Consider the following 17,351-nt stretch of genomic DNA (forward strand, 5'->3'; position numbering starts at 1 on the left):
ACAGCAGCAACAGTAGTAAGAGCAATAGAGCAAAACAAGTAACAACAGTAGTGGGACAACCTCGTAGGCAATGGGTCGGTGATTTGTTTGGATGATATTCATCATGCAACAGTTATAACACGAAGAGATATGTAACTAGCTCCCGTTCGTCAATGTGATGTAGGCATGCATTCTGTGTGTCGTCATACGTGCTTAGGGAAAAAACTTATATGACATCTATTGTCCATCCATCCCGTGGGAGCGGGGTCCAAAAGGAAACTACGGGATATTAAGGTTCTCCTTTTAATAAAGAACCGGACCAACACATTAGCACTTGGTGAACACATGAACTCCTCAAACTATGGTCATCACCGGGAGTGGTTCCGGTTATTGTCACTACGGGGTTGTCGGGTCATAACACATAGTAGGTAACTACAACTTGCAACATTAGATCTAAAACACACATATATTGGTGACAACATAATAATTTCAGATCTGAAATCATGGCACTCGGGCCCTAGTGACAAGCATTAAGCATGGAAAAGTAGTAGCAACATCAATCTCAGAACATAGTGGATACTAGGGATCAATCCCCGTCAAAACTAACTCAAATACATGATAGATCTCATCCTACTCATCACTGCCCAGCGAGCCTACAAATAGATTACTCATGAACGATGAAGAGCTTCATGGAATTGGAGAGGGAAGAAGGTTGATGATGACGATGGCGACGATTTCCCCTCTCCGGAGCCCAAAACGGACTCCAGATCTGCCCTCTAGATGAAGAACGGGATGTGGCGGCGCCTCCGTATCGCAAATGCGACGAAATCTTCTCTCTTTATTTTTTTCTGGGCGAAAGTGAATTTATAGAGCTGAGTTTGGGGGCGGCAGAGCCATGTGGGCCCCACAAGCTTGCTAGCCGCCACCAGGGGGTGGCGGCTACAGGGCTTGTGGCCCACTGGCCCATCCCCTCCGGTGGATCTTTGTGCAGGTATTTTTCATATTTTCCAGAAATATTCTCCGTAAATTTTCAGGATGTTCTGAGAACTTTCATTTCTGCACAAAAAAACACCAAGGCAATTCTGCTGAAAACAGCGTCAGTCCAGGTTAGTTCCATTCAAATCTTGGAAATTAGAGTCCAAAACAAGGGCAAAAGTGTTTGGAAAAGTAGATACGATGGAGACGTATCAATCCCCAAGCTCGAGCTCTTTCCACTCCTTATCTCTTTGTCCATGAGAACGTCACCGAAAACTTGAAAACTTCCCAACACAAAACTTAAACAGAAACTTGTGATAACATTAGTACAAGAAAACAAACTACCACTTCTTTTGGTACTGTAGAAAACTTGAATTCTATCTATATTGATGATGGGCTACTGTATTCTCACTTTCCCATGGCTAGTACCCCCCGATACTAACCATAGTTTCATCAAACCAAGCAACCAACCCAACAAAAACAGAATCTGTCAAAAACAGACCAGTCTGTAGCAATCTGTATACTTCGTATACTTCTGGTACCTCAAAAAATCTGAAACATTACGACGGCCTCGGAAAAAGGTATATCAATTAGTAGCAGAAAGAATCAACTGAAAAGCTCTTTCTGAATAAAATGAAAAATCATCTCATGAGCGAAAAGTTTTTGTCTTTTTCCAGCAGGATCAAACAACCATTACCAAGAATAGTCATAAAGGCTTTGCTTGGCTCAAACACAAAAAGAAACACAAAAAACACAATCACAACAGAATTATGAAAGTGTGGACGCAGCAAAACAGAAAGAAAAAGATAAATTCATTGGGTTGCCTCCCAACAAGCGCTATTGTTTAACGCCCTTAGCTAGGCATAAGGTGATAGAATCTAAGTCTAACATTCCTATCCATAGGCATTTTAAAGGAAAACAAATTAGCAAGACAACCAATAGTTACCAAATGCAAGGAAGAAGAAAGAGACAATAGCAATCTCAACATAACGAGAGGTAATTTTGTAACATGAAAGTTTCTACCACAATATTTTCCTCTCTAATAGCAATTATATGTGGGATCATATTCGAATTCAACAATGTAACTATCACATGGGATATTCTTTTCATGATCCACATGCATGCAAAGTTGACGCTCTTCAAAAATAGTGGGATTATCATCAACTAAAGTCATGAGTTCTCCAAACCCACTTTCAATAATATTGCAAATATCATATTCATCATGAGGCTTGAACTAATTTTCAAGATCATATGAAAAATCATGGCCCCACACATGATCATTGCAACAAGTAGCACACATAGCAAAACTAGCATCCCCAAGCTTAGGGTTTTGCATATTCTTAGCATGATTGTCACTAATAGAATTTATAGTGAAACCATTGCAATCATGCTTTTCATCCAAGGAGCCCTCGTGAATCACTTCATAAATTTCTTCCTCACAATTTTAAGATTCACGCATCTCAAGCAAAACTCCATAGAGAAGTCAAGTGCACTCAACTCACTAGGAATTGGATCAACATAATCGGATCTCTTAAAGAGATTAGCAAGTGGATGAGGATCCATATCACTAGATTTTCAGCAAGAGAATATGCAAGCATATTGAAGGCATATGGCACACAAGCGAACAGAAAGCAAGCGAGAGAAAAGGGCCAACGAAAAAGGAAAACAAAAAAGGCAAGTTGGTGAAGTGGGGGAGAGGAAAACGAGAGGCAACTGGAAACAAAGTAAATGCAAGAGATGCGTTTGCGACACCTACTTGGATGAGTTCTTGACTTGATCTTCCTCCCCGGCAACAGCGCTAGAAATCCTTCTGCTACATCTCAAACAACAGTGCAAGAAATTGACACGTTGATGGAGATTGGGCTTGCGTTGGTTTTTCCCTTGAAGAGGAAAGGGTGATGTAGCACAGGAGCAGTAAGTATTTCCCTCAGTTTGAGAACCAAGGTATCGATCCAGAAGAAGGGTCTCGTAAAGTCCAGAGTACCTACGCAAACACAAACAAGCTTGCACCCAACGCTTCCGAAGGGTTGTCAGTCCCTTCAAGATTGTTTGCAAAGTGATATCTGAAGGCGGATAGTGCAACGAAGTAAAAAGTGTAAGGCTGAAAATATGGTCTGGAGTAGACCGTGGGGGCCATAGTGTTCACTAGAGGCTTGTCTCAAAATAGCAAGTATTACAGTGGGTGAACAAATTACTGTCGAGCAATTGATAGAACCGCGCAAAATCATGACGATATCTAAGGCAATGATCATACATATAGGCATCACGTCCGAGAGAAGTAGACCGATACTTTCTGCATCTACTACTATTACTTCACACATCGACCGCTATCCAGCATGCATCTAGTGTATTGAGTTCATGACGAACAGAGTAACGCTTTATGCAAGATGACATGATGTAGAGGGATAATATCAAAGAAATGATGAAAACCCCATCTTTTTACCCTTGATGGCAACAACATGATGCGTGCCTCGCTACCCCTTCTGTCACTGGGTGAGGTCACCACACGTTATGAACCCAAAACCAAGCACTTCTCCCATTGCAAGAATCATAGATCTAGTTCGCCACACAAAACCCACAACTCGAAGAGAATTACAAGGATATGAAATCATGCATAAGAGAGATCAGAAGAAACTCAAATAAGATTCATAGATAATCTGATCATAAATCCACAATTCATCGGACCTCGACAAACACATCGCAAAAGAAGATTACATCGGATAGATCTCCATGAAGATCATGGAGAACTTTGTATTGAAGATCCAAGAGAGAGAAGAAGCCATCTAGTTACTAGCTATGGACCCGTAGGTCTATGGTGAACTACTCACACATCATCGGAGAGGTCATGGTGTTTATGAAGAAGCCTTCCATGTCCGAATCCCCCCTCCGGCAGGGCACCAGGACGTGCCCCAGATGGCATCTTGCAGAGACAAAAGCTTGCAATGGTGGAAAAGCGATTGCGAACCTCTCTTGATTTTTTTGGGAATATTTGGGAATATATAGGCGCAAGATCTAGGTCAGGGGACCTCCAGGGGGCCCACAAGCCTGCATGCGCCCCCCTGGCCGCGGGGTGGGGGCTTGTGGGGCGCCTGATGCTCTTCTGGCTTGGCTCCCAAGTCCTCCGATCTTCTTGCGTTATAGAAAAAATCATTTCGGGGATTTTCTTCCGTTTGGACTCTGTTTCAAAATCTCCTCTGAAAGGGGTCAAAGGCATGGAAAAAACAGGAACTGGCACTTGGCACTGAGTTAATAAGTTACTCCCCAAAAATAAATAAAAGGCATGCAAAACATCCAAAGTTTGACAAGATATTAGCATGAAACCATCAAAAATTATAGATACGTTGGAGACGTATCAGCTGGCTGGCGACATTGACCTTCGTCTTATTACCTGGTCATTTCCTCTTCTTGTGTGTCGGGTTAGGCTAGATGGATATGATGCCCCCAACTTGAGCATACGCTAATCATACACGCAAATGCGTACAACCAAGATTTGGGACTCACGGGAAGATATCACGACACAACTCTAGACACAATTTAAATTCATACAAGCTCCATATTACAAGCCAGGGGCCTTGAGGGCTCGAATACATAAGCTCTAAAACACATGAGCCAGTGGAAGAAAATAATATCTGAGTACATACATAAGTCAACAAGTGTTTCCTTAAGAAGGCTAGCACAAACATAACATGGATCGAAGAGGCAAGGCCTCCTTCCTGGGAGCCTCCTCACTACTCTTGGTCGTTAGTGGCCTCCATGTAGTAGTAGGATCCGTTGGGGTAGTAGTCGTCACCGGGATCAACCATCTCCTGGGCTCCGTCATTTGGTTGCGGCAATCAAATCAAGAGGAAAAGGGGGACCAAAGCAACGATGAGTACTCATCCAAAGTACTCGCAAGACTGATATCAGAACTATGCTAAGTATGCATTAGTATGAAAGGAATGGGGATATATATTTGGAGTGACTACATAAATGCAAGAATAGAGAGAGAGCCAAGTCCTATCGAATACTAGCATCTTCAGTGTCTTGCAACATTAGAATAGTGTAGATCATTAACACATATGTAATAATTATGTTGCAGCAAATTTATTCAAAACCACCCAGAGATCCTTCCTCGACTCCCTGTGAGAAAGTAATCACAGATCCAGCATTTCAATTTGTTTCACACTTCTAGTTACATTAGATCGGGGTACAACTCCAAGTTGTCATGTTACCGTGTACACGTCTATTCGAATAGTTTAATCATCCCTGTAGGGGTGCACCACATTTACCAACACGCTTGATAACCTCTGGTCAGACGCACTTTCCTCGGTCATCACCGGCCTTGGGACATCAACACGTCGTAGGCCTACCTAGGCTCAACGGAGAGGCCAGTCCGCCAGACTAAGTCCTATGTGTGCAAGGGTCTTGGGCCCATCACCCTTTGCACTCCTGCATGTTGCTGGACGGCCGAGATCAGTCCTGGCACCTCTTATACAAGATTAGTGCTTACGCGGATCAATCGGGTGCGGGCCGGTCCAATGCCGACATCCGAAGAGCTTCGGGTGATACAACGACGCCGAGTACCCATAACTGTCCCCGTGTGAAGGTTAGTGTGTAATAGGTCAATCGACCAACTCCCATCAATTACCCAAACCCATTAATGTTTTGTTAACTACGGTGACGATTAGTGATCCACGATATGTGGTCCCTTCGCCCCGTCTCAAGGATGTGTGGCAAGGGCCAAGAATGCCCGGCCATGCCTCATCACAAGAATGCGGGAATCCACCCGATCCACACATCTCATCATGTCCCAGTAGTAAAGTTAAAGTAACTATGTGTCTATGACATCACAGGAATCCGAGGTATCACCCTCGACGGATTCCAATCGATGTAAACTTCATGGTGACTAGGGAGGAATCACCCTCGATGGTTCACGCTTGAGGGGCTGCCTGACAGAGTCATTATCGGAAGTGGTGTAGGAGGAATAACCCTCTGTAATTGACCTCTGGTTAACTACACTACAAATTTAACATCAGGAGTACATTACGAGGTATCACCCTCGGTACTCAATAGTAGTTCTGTAGATTTGTACAACTAAGGGGTGTGAGATGATGTGACGGGTCATGGCTTGTCGATCGGATGGTCGAGTCTTCGAGTCTCCGAGTCTTCAAGTGTCGAGTCTTCGTTGATGAAGCAAGGGCAACTAAGACTAAGTGGGGTCACTGGGGATGACTAATCAACCTATACTAAGAATTTAATATGCAGTAGGGTACAAAAGCAGATTAGCAAAAATAGGCTATGAATCATAATGGGATCTATCTACAACAGTAGCAAAATCTAATGCAAGCATGAGCGAGAAAGAATGGGTGATATCGGAATGATCAAGGGGTGTGCTTGCCTTGTTGCTCTACTGCAAAAGGCTGATCGTCAATGGGTAGTCATACCCGACAGCAGCGTCGCTCTTGGGACATACTAGAGAGAAGAGGGGGAGGAAACAATAAATAAAAGCAAGCACATGCAACACGATGCATGACATGCCAATATGCAGTGCTAGGATGAGCAAAAGCAGTGCTACACGCGACACATAGAGCGGGAAAATATCTAACGATATTTCCCGGTCTTTGGCTACTACCGAACAGATGAATAGGGGAAGAAAATTCCAAGTTCATCATGCTAGGGGCGTGTAACAGATGAACGGACATCGTATTCGGAGACGTTAGATTTTCTAAGCAACTTTCATGTATAGAATATTTTCATCCGAGTTATAAATTATTTTATATGATTTTTCAAAGTTTTAACAATATTATGAAATTAGCTTAATTCGAAAATAAAAGTATAAATGCTATGTGAGCCCAGCAGAGTGCACACATGTGTGCACACTATGGCTGCCATGTGGGTCCAGGGGGTCCTCGTTGACTAAGTTGACTTGCAAGTCAACAGAGACTGACTGGTGGCCCTTGTCGTACACGTATGGCTAATCCGAGTTGTTTTTTCTAAGAATATGCTTTGAGTATTAGCAATCAGAGAAGACTATATGATAACTGAGTATGTGTAGCTCTTACTTAGACTTTCCTAAAAATATGATGCATTGATATTGTTTAATGACTAAGAATATATGTTGTTAAGTTTGAGGAGAATGCACTGTTTGAACCATGACATGTGAACTGATTACTACTCTATCATAATGAGTTGCATGAGAAAAAGTTTTTGGTTATGATGCTAGAAAAGTGACTGAAATACCTTCCTCAAAATTATTCGCTATGCTAGCATTCACACTTCATAAATTATTTATTTTATCATTTACCTACTCGAGGATGGGTAGGAATTAAGTTTGGGGATGCTGATATGTCTACAATGTAATGATATTTTATGGAGTAATCATGCCATATTCACCTATGTTTACAATACTTTTATATGGGTTTCATTCATTTTATTTGATTTATGTAGAACTAAGCCGAACTGACGTTGTTTTCAGCAGAATTACCATGGTCTTGTTTTTATGCAGAAATAAAATTCGTTGGAATCGCCCAAAAATTTTCAAAAAAAAATTCTGGACAATATGAGAAATACCGAAGTGAAGAACCACTGGAATGGAGCCACTTTTCGTCCACAAGACAATAGGGCACACCCTGTTAGCTTGTGGGGCTCACATGGCTCTGGCTGAAGTAATTCCAACATCAAAAGTTCCTATAAATCGAGAAACTCCTGAAATTTTACCTAGAACTTTCATTCTACTGCAGCAATTCTATGTATCAAAGATAAACCCAACTGGAGCCTTTCTGGTACCCTGTCGGAGGGGGAAATCATCAGCGACGGTCATCTTCATCATCCTGGCCGTGCCCATGACGAGGATGGAATAGTTCAGCCTCGGTGCGAAGGGTATGTACCAGTAGCTATGTGTTTGATCTCTATTTCTAGTGTTCTTAAGATGACATGATCTTGATGTATCACGAGCTTTGTTAACATAGTTGGAACATATGGTGTTCTTCCCTTGCTATCTTAATGTGATGAATTGAGTCTTTCCCTTTGGGATTTCGATATGATGGATTGAATACTTTGGATCTGAACACTTGATGTACGCCTTACATGCGGATACCCATGATGACAATGGAGTATTCTATTTATTCAGTTCATATATGGTCTGGCACCAACTTGCGGATTCCGATGACCTTAGGGATCTATGCAAAGGGGTTGATGCACATTTTTTCCTACATTCTCTCATACAAATCTTGAGGTACTCCTTGAAGTTCTTTGTGTTGGATTGAATATGATACATCTAAAATTGTTTGATGCAGGTCTAAAATTGTTTGAGGTGACATAGGAGTTTATAGGTGGCATTAGGGTTGATTGATGCGTATCATAAGTGTTATTCTAGTACGAACCCTAGGGTTGTTTGTGTCACTTATAGAAATGGCTCAATAGATTGATCGAAAAAAATAAATTTGAGATGATTTTGCTACTTAAAACAATTTCATCTTATGTTCTCTGCTAAATATGAACTTTGAAGTTACTCTTTGTTGGAGGTTGAGGGATGATCATATGATTCTATTATGTTAGCATTGTTGAGAGATTGCACTAGTGAAATTATGAACCCTAGGCCTCATTTTCAAGCATTTATATAATGTTTTGCTCGCTGTTTACCATTTTTTACCTTGCTGTTTTTATTTATTCTGATAAAAAATCTATTTCTACTATCCATACTACACTTGTATCACCATCTATTCGTCGAACTAGTGCACCTATACAATTTATCTTTGTATTGGGTATGTTGGGGACTCAAGAGATTTCTTGTATTCGATTGCAGAGTTTTTTGAGAGAGAGCATCTTCTTCCTACACCTCCCACGGATCAATAAATCTTTGGTCATCCACTTGAGGGAAATTGGATGTTGTCCTATAAAACTATGCACTTCGAGGCCCAACAACATCTACGAGAATAAACTTGCATAGTAGACATCACGGATGCTTGTGAAGAGGGGGTAATCATAAGAGGGTTATTCTTTCGAGTAAGAACATCAACCTAGCACCGGTCCACCCACATATTAAATTATCAAAGTACCAAACGTGAATAAACTAAACATGATGAATGTGACTAGACAACAATTCCCATGTGTGGGTCCTCAAGAGCGCTTTGTTTCATAAAAGAAAACTTTGGGGCTAATCCTTTCCTATAAAAAGGATTGTGACGCCTTGTTGTACCATTGTTACAACTTACAATTGTTACCTAACACTTGTTCTGAATTACACTGCTATAATATTATCTGTTACTACTACTCTAAGTACTTTGAGGAATCACCTTGCTTAAAAGCACATGTCATTTCATTTTCCTCCTTGTTATGTTCAACACTCTTACTTATGGAAAGTACTACTATTGATCCCATATACTTGTGGGTCATTAGGGTCTATTCATATTGCTTGACTTGTCTACATCTTGTCATCTTGTTCCAAGCATTACTCTATTTGTCACGAACTTAATACCTAGAGAAGCAAGCATAGAAGTTCTCTCAAAGTGGAGTAACAGTAGTAGATGCATGATCGTTTTGGTCTACCTCCTTATGGACGTGATACCTATATACATGTTCATTGGTGTGAATAGCATGTCATAACTATGCACTATTCTCTCAATTGCCAAATAGTAATTTGTTTACCCACTTTATGTTATGTTCGAGAGAGAAGCTGATACGTCTCCGTCGTATCTAGTTTTCCGAACTCTTTTGCCCTTGTTTTGGACTCTAATTTGCATGATTTGAATGGAACTAACCCGGACTAACGTTGTTTTCAGCATAATTGCCATGGTGTTGTTTTTGTGCAGAAATAAAAGTTCTCGGAATGACCTGAAAATTTACGAAGAATTTTTCTGGAATTAATGAAAAATACCTACACAAAGATCCACCGGAGGAGGTGAGCGAGTGGGCCACAAGCCCAAGGGGCGCGGCCACCCCCCGTGGCCGCGCCATGAGAGCTTGTGGGGCCCATGAGGCTCCAACGCCTCCAAACTCAGCTCTATATATTCCATTTTGCCTGGAAAAAACAGAGAGAAGGATTCATCATGTTTTACAATACGGAGGCGCCGCCACCCCCTGTTCTTCATCTGGAGGGCAGATCTGGAGTCGGTTCTGTGCTCCGGAGATGGGAAATTGTCGCCATCGTCATCATCAACCTTCCTCCATTGCCAATTCCATGATGCTCTTCACCGTTCGTGAGTAATCTCATCGTAGGCTTGCTGGACGGTGATGAGTTGGATGAGATCTATCAAGTACTCGAGTTAGTTTTGATGGGGATTGATCCCTATTATCCACTATGTTCTGAGATTGATGTTGCTACTACTTTCCCATGCTTAATGCTTGTCACAAGGGCCCGAGTGCCATGATTTCAGATCTGAACCTATTATGTTGTCGCCAATATATGGGTGTTTTAGATCCTATCTTACAAGTTGTAGTCACCTACTATGTGTTATGACCCGGCAACCCCGGAGTGACAATAGACGGAACCACTCCCGGAGATGACCATAGTATAAGGAGTTCATGTATTCACCAAGTGTTAATGCGTTGGTCCCGTTCTTTATTAAAAGGAGAACCTTAATATCCCATAGTTTCCATTAGGACCCCGCTGCCACGGGAGGGATGGACAATAGATGTCATGCAAGTTCTTTTCCCTAAGCACGTATGACTACATACGGAATAGATGCCTACATTAGATTGACGAACGGGAGCTAGTTACTTATCTCTCCGTGTTATAGTTGTTACATGATGAATCACATCTGACATAATCATCCATCCCTGATCCAATGCCTACGAGTCTTTTACTACTGGTCCTTGCTACATTACTTTGTCGCTACTGCTGTTCCTTGCTACTGTTGTCACTACTGCTGTTACTTGCTACTACTGTCACTACTGCCGTTACTTGCTACTTTGCTATTACCTGCTGCAAGACTTTTCTGGCGCCATTGATATAGCAAGTTAGGAATAGTCTGTCGTCAACAGACCTTTTTCTCGCACTGTTGCTATCATACCACTTTGCTACTAATACTTTGCTTGCAGATACTAATCTTTCAGGTGTGGTTGAATTGACAACTCAGCTGCTAATACTTGAGAATATTCTTTCGCTTCCCCTTGAGTCAAATCAATAAATTTGGGTTGAATATTCTACCCTCGAAAACTGTTGCGATCCCCTACACTTGTGGGTTATCAAGACTATTTTCTGGCGCCGTTGCCGGGGAAGCACATCTATATTCTCTAAGTCACTTGGGATTTATGTATGCTGGTCACTATGAGGAATCTGATAGATCCAAGAACTAAAGTCTTGCCTTCCACTACGAGGACAGGTAAGGAACTGCCATCTAGCTCTGCACTTGATTCACCTTCAGTTATGACTAAGTTTGCGACATCACCTCCTGCTAGAAATCTTGATATGTCGCCTGTGGTCGATGATGCTACTTCTCCTGCCCATGATGCTTATGATGATGCTATGCTTGATACTATGCCTGATGATGCTATGCTTGATACTATGCATGATGATGCTATGATTGATACTATGCCTGATGATGCTATGCTTGATACTATGCCTGATGATGCTATGCTTGATACTACTTTGCCACTAGGTGCATTCCTTGATGCACAAATTGCTAGAGTTGCTGCTAGGTGTGATGATACTTCTGAAACTGTTGATGCCCTTGAAGTAGAACCTGCTATTTTGCATGGTAGAACTAGCTCTCGTGATATGCCTGAGTTACCTGTTATACCTGAGCGTTATGTTATAGAGGGAGAGATAGCTGAGGATTTTCTTGCGTGTAAGGATAGCTATGATGTTGAGAAATTACTGCGCAAGTGGAAAGAAAAATCTCTGAACGCTAGGATGAAATACGACCTGAAGTTTGCTACTTCGCCTATCTTTGTGACCGATCAGGATTATGAATTCTGTGTCGACCCTGAGTTAATCACTCTAGTCGAATCTGATCCTTTTCACGGTTATGAGTCTGAAACGATTGTACCCCATCTTACCAAACTACACGATATAGCCACCCTATTAACTAGTGAGGAAAAGATCCGCCACTACTATATCCTCAAGCTGTTTCCTTTCTCGCTAAAGGATGATGCTAAGACCTGGTTCACTTCTCTTGCTCCTGGTTGTGTGTGTAGCCCCCAGGATATGGTCTACTACTTCTCTGAAAAATATTTCCCTGCCCATAAGAAGCAAGCTGACTTGCAGGAAATATACAACTTTGCTCAAGCTGAAGAAGAGAGTCTCCCACAAGCTTGGGGGAGGCTCATCCAACTACTGAATGCTTTGCCTGATCACCCTCTTGTGAAGAATGAAATACTTGATATCTTCTATAATGGACTTACCAATGCTTCCAAAGACCATCTAGATAGTTGTGCCGGTAGTGTTTTCAGGGAACGAACCGTAGAACAAGCTGAGATTCTATTGAATAACATCTTGTGCAATGAGAATGCCTGGACTATTCCCGAACCACCTCCTAAGCCAACTCCAAAGAAAAGAGGTATTCTATTCCTCAGTCCTGAAGATATGCAAGAAGCCAAGAAACCTATGCGAGAGCAAGGCATTAAATCTGAAGATGGCAAAAATCTACCATCTATCAAAGAGATCCATGGTCTCGATAACCCGATACAGGTAGTAGAAGTAAATTCTCTGCATATGTTTGGTGAGAGTGATATTCCATTTTATAAACCTTCTAGCCTATGCCTGAATGAATTTGATAACTTTGTTGCCAAACAACAAAGTTTCAATGATTATGTTAACAGACAATTGGAACAGAATGCTCGTATGCTTAGTCATTTAAGTGCTTGTGTGGACAAAAATGTCAATGATCTTAAGCTTTTGAGTAAACATGCCTCTATGGTTACTACTCAGGTAGAACAAGTACTTAAAGCTCAAGATGACTTGCTCAATGAGTTGAATGACAATTCTGTCAGAGTTATCACTAGAGGCGGTAGAATGACCCAGGAACCTTTGTATCCTGACGGTCATCCGAAGAGAATTGAAAAAGATTCTCAAGGAGTTAGCACTGATGCACCTAGTCATCCTAGAAAGAAGAAGAAAGATGATAGGAACCTGCACGCTTGCAACCCTGTTGCTGCTACACCTGAGAGTCCAAACGATGTCTCTGTCTCTGATGCTGAAACAGAATCTGGTGATGAACATGAGCCTAATGATAATATCAATAGTGATGTTCATGAAGATGCTTAACCTAGCAATGAAAAGGATGTGGAGATTGAACCTGTTGATCTTGATAACCCACAACCTAAGAATAGAAGATACGATAAGAATGACTTTGCTGCTAGGAAGCATAGTAAAGAAAGGGAACCATGGGTTCAGAAACCTATGCCCTTTGCTCCCAAACCATCCAAAAAAAGGATGATTTGGATTTGGAGCGATTCGTTGAAATGATCAGACCTGTCTTTCTGCAAATGCGTCTGACAGATATGCTCAAAATGTCTCCGTATGCTAAGTGCATGAAAGATATTGTGACTAATAAGAGGAGGATACCTGAGGTTGAGATTTCCACGATGCTCGCTAATTATACCTTCAAGGGTGGAACTCCCAAGAAACTAGGTGATCCGAGTGTGCCCACTATACCTTGCTTCATTAAAGGCAACTATGTTAGAACTGCGTTATGTGACCTTGGGGTCGGTGTTAGTGCTATGCCTCTCTCTCTTTATCGTAGGCTTGAACTGGATAAGTTGACATGCACTAAAATCTCTTTGCAAATGGCCGACAAATCAACTGCTTTCCCTATTGGCATTTGCGAGGACGTGTCTGTTGTGGTTGCTAACGTCACTATCTTAACAGACTTTGTAATCTTAGATATCCCCGAGGACGATGCCATCGCTGTCATCCTCGGAAGACCCTTTTTAAACACTTCAAGGGATGTTATAGATTGCAACAAAGGCAACGTAACTTTCCATGTCAACGGTAATGAGCATATAGTGCACTTTTCGAAGAAACAATATCGAGTACATTGCATCAATGCTATCAAAAAAACTTCATCGATTCTTATTGGTAGCTTTGAATGCCCTATTCCTCGTGTCAAGATGAAGTATGATTTGCTTGTTGGGGAGATACACATCCCCATTGAGGTAACCTAGTGACTGTTCGAAAATTCTCCGTCTTCTTTTGCGATTCGAAAAGGTTTGTCGAGGGGACTTGATCAACTTCATTGACGGATTTCTTTCGATGACCATGAGATGGATGAATCGAGGAGTCACGAACCTCTGTTGGTTTCACCTTCGGTTGCTTAGAAGAAAAATGATAGATTTAGTTTAGTTTTCCATGTTTTCTATTTTAGTGTCCGGTAGAAAAGTACCCCTAAAATAAAAGTTCTCCGAACGTCGTGAAAATCAAGTACGATTTTTTCTGGATTTTTTGAAAAATACTGAGACGAAGAGCTTGTTTGGGGGCTGCACTAGTGGGCCACAAGCCCAGGGGGAGCGGGCACCCCCCTGGCCGCGTCACCCAGGCTTGTGGGGCCCACAGGCACCCCCTCCATTCATTCTTGCTCTCATCTAGTTCTCCTACCTCCAGAAAAAAAATTGTTTCGCAGCTCAAACCCGTGTTCTTGCTCCTCTTGCTGGGATTTTCGATCTCTTTGCTCAAAGCACCATTCTCCGAACTATTTTGGGGAAATTACTCCTTGGTAAGTGGCTCCACCATTGGTCCAATTAGTTTTTGCTCTACTGCCTCATACTCCGCGTATTTTTGCTGCCTTGGTGACCATGTTCTTCAGCTTTGCATGCTGATTTTAGCTGGTCCCAAGTAGTTTTGATGCGTAATATGGCCTCTAGGCACTTGTGGGAGTAGTTTCTACGAGTTTTGTTGAGCCCTCTTCACTTTTCCTTAGAATCACTAAAAATTTCAGAAATTTTCAGAGATAGGAAAAGGGAAAAGATGAGGAGGTTCTTAAGAGGCTCGTCAAGCCGTGACCCCAAAGATGATGGGAGTGAGAAGAAGCCCAAGTATCTGGTCCCTCGAGTCGCAGAAGTTCGAGCGTGCGAGTGGCCAAGCGACGTGTTCTTATGCGCCGCTGGAATTTATGAGGACTTTTATCACTTGGTGGAGAACGCAGGCCTTACCGCCTTCGTTGAAGATAAGTGTCCGCAATACCTCCTCCTCACTAATATCTTCGTACAAAGCTTTAACTTCTATCCGAGGAAGAATCCTCCAATGGTTAAGTTCAAACTTTATGATATCCCCTAGCGCATGTCACTCCAGGATTTTTGCAATGTTTACAAATTACCTTATGTTGGGTATATTCATGAACCTCGTCCACGGGACTTGGAAGCTTTCATCGATACAATTGTTGTAGGAGAGGAGAGAGGAGTGTCTTGCGCTAGGGCTGCTAGCATACATTTTCTCGTGCTTCGTTACTTCTCATTATTTGTGGGAAAATGTTTGATTGGCCATGGGAAAGCTGGGTCACTTAGTTCCCCAGATCTTGCGGTCTTGCGCGAAGCCCTTTATAATGATAAAACTTATAGCTTGGGCGCTATAGTAGCTCAACGGTTGAACACGAACCATTCTAAAGGCATTGTCTATGGAGGTATCTATGCTACTCGTCTTGCTAGACACTTTGAGATACCTATTATACTGGACGAGGAAGAAGAGATTCTTCTTCCCGACAGATATCTAGATTATGATAGCATGGTTTGCCATGACTTTCTTGATAGAGATATAAATAGAAGGATGATTTATAACCTGGTATTTAGTCAGGGTACTCGTGAGACTATTACTTTGCCTGCTCCTTCTTTGTTCAATCTTCATGCAGGCAGGTACATTATTATGCCCTCGGACATCTACGCATATTGGGGCTTGGCCCAACCATAGGTGCCCGTGCCCGAGCCACCAGTCGAGTACCAGATGCCAGTTTATGAGTGGGAGCCAGAGGAGCTCACACAGCAGTGGCATCCTCAGTCCACTCCGGAGTACCCCAGAGCTAGTTACTTTCCTCCTTGGGAGTAGACCAACTTAGGCCAAAAGCCTAAGCTTGGGGGAGTACGTGTTTCTCACCGACTTTACATTCTTGCTTATGCTTTCACTTTGTTCGTTGGTGTTCACACTTTGCGACTGTATCATCCATGCTAGTTTATTTTATTTTTCTTGTTTTCTTTTCGTGTGTCTGTCTAGTTGAGAAAACCCAGAAAGATTTTCTTTTCTTCTTTTGCTTGTTGGGAGCTTTCCCGTGTAAATAGTTTTCTTTTTCTTTGGGTCAAGGAAGAAGACCATGGTTACAATGTTTAGTGGCTCTTGCATGCATACCTGTTTAGCTTTCAAAGAGCCATATTACTTTGTCTTCTCCTTTGTGTTTGCCTGCAGATTCCAACTTTAGTCCAATGCACGAGAACGCGTATTATTGTTCACATCGTTCGTTCTTGCAATTGAAAGGAAATAATGACGATATATGACGAAGTGACTGAGCCTGGAAAAGCTGGTATGAACTCGATCTATTTTGCTTTTGTAAATATGACTAGCTCATCATGCCTGATTCAACTTTGTTGTGAGAGAAACATGTTTGCAACGACAACTTAGAGATCATAGTTGCTTATGCCATGCTTACTTAGCTAGGAGCTTATAATGGTTTGCCTTGGTTGCCCACATGAATGTTTAGATGACAGTGTTGTAGTATGATAGAATGGTATCCTCCTTGGAATGATTCAAGTGGCTTGACTTGGGGCATGTTCACGCATGTAGTTGAAACAAAATCAACATAGCCCCTATGATGTTCATGTTCATGGTGATTTATGTCCTACTCATGCTTGCACTCGATGCTAGTTAATCTCATTGCATTTTGATGACCGTTGTCACTCTCTAGTTGGTCGCTTCCCAGTCTTTTGCTAGCCTTCACTTGTACTAAGCAGGAATACTGCTTGTGCATCCACTTCCATAAACCCAAAGTTGTTCCATATGAGTCCATCATACCTACCTATGTGCGGTATCTACCTGCCGTTCCAAGTAAATTTGCATGTGCCACTCTCTAAACTTTCAAGAAATAATCTATTTTGCATGCCCGAACCGCTCATGTAGTGACAAGGGGCTATTAGTATCTTCCATGCTAGGCGTGTTATCCTCGATATGTGTTTATTCACTATCATTCACGAGAAAGGGCCAGTAATTGGACTTCCCAGTTCCATGCTCAAATCGAAAAGATAATTGCAAACAAAACTCCCCCAAGATTGATGTTGGTATGGACGGTACCCAAGGATTCGGCTAGCCGTGGAGTGTGATTGATTGGTGGGGGGAGCCAAAACTTTATTGTTCTATTTGGGAACCGCCTATAGCATGTGTAGCGTGGAAGATGTTGAGAACTCTTAATCATTGTGTTGACAATGAAAGCATGCCACCCAAAATTATTATCTCTGTTTTCAAAGCTTGAGCTCTAGCATCTCTGCAAATCAATGCTTCCCTC

The sequence above is a fragment of the Hordeum vulgare genome, chromosome 4H, assembly GCF_904849725.1.
Source record: "Hordeum vulgare subsp. vulgare chromosome 4H, MorexV3_pseudomolecules_assembly, whole genome shotgun sequence".
NCBI lineage: Eukaryota > Viridiplantae > Streptophyta > Magnoliopsida > Poales > Poaceae > Hordeum > Hordeum vulgare.